Source organism: Myotis davidii, unplaced genomic scaffold (assembly GCF_000327345.1).
Source record: "Myotis davidii unplaced genomic scaffold, ASM32734v1 scaffold43, whole genome shotgun sequence".
NCBI classification, from domain to species: domain Eukaryota; kingdom Metazoa; phylum Chordata; class Mammalia; order Chiroptera; family Vespertilionidae; genus Myotis; species Myotis davidii.
This window is the reverse complement of record NW_006294590.1, coordinates 68683-69322: the sequence shown is the minus strand read 5'-3', so window position 1 is coordinate 69322 and position 640 is coordinate 68683. Positions and strand designations below refer to the sequence as shown.

The window sequence follows — 640 nt, the reverse complement described above, 5'->3', positions numbered from 1 at the left end:
TGTGTGGCCTCCCGCGGGGACAGGGCAGGGGGAGCCAGAGGCACGAGGCCCCCGGGGACGGCCTGTCCTCCTGGCTGTCCGCTCAGCCGGCTGGGCAGACACTCGCTCGCACAGGAGCCGCGCCCGCCCTGTGATGAGTGACCGCAATGGAGTGACTGCAATGTGGGGGCGCAGGCACCGGCTGGGGTCAGGAGAGGCCTCCCAAGAGGGTGACACCTGGGATGAGACCTGGAGGGCAGGGGCCGGTGGGCAGGTGCTGACGGCTGGAGAGAGCAGAGCACGTGGGAGAATGAAGCACACACAGGCCAAGGCAGAGAGAGCGCGGCAGAGGGGAGGCGGGATGGGCCGGAGGGAGCCAGGAGGGCCTCGGGCAGAAGGCCTGGCCCTGGGCCCGTGTGTGAGGACACGTGGGCCACCTCCTGGTTGACAGAGAGCAGAGATGAAAGCCAAATCCCTCCACAACACACGGGCCCAGCTGGGGCCCAGGCACCCTGCCGCCTATGTCCTGGCACACCCGTGGACTCGGGCTTGGCGGGAGACGAGCCTGGTGCCCGGGGGCCTCGCCGCACCAGCCTGGAGATGACAGAGGACAGCCTGAGCACCGGTCCCCGGAGGGCTGGGAGCAGAGGCTATCGCCAAC

General features: G+C 69.5%; 1 protein-coding gene across 1 annotated transcript in view; it reads right to left on the bottom strand.

Moving 5' to 3' along the window:
* GNAZ (guanine nucleotide binding protein (G protein), alpha z polypeptide) overlaps positions 1 to 640 on the bottom strand; it is a 33433-nt gene that overhangs the window by 20931 nt on the left and 11862 nt on the right. The gene's annotated exons all lie outside the window — the stretch shown is intronic.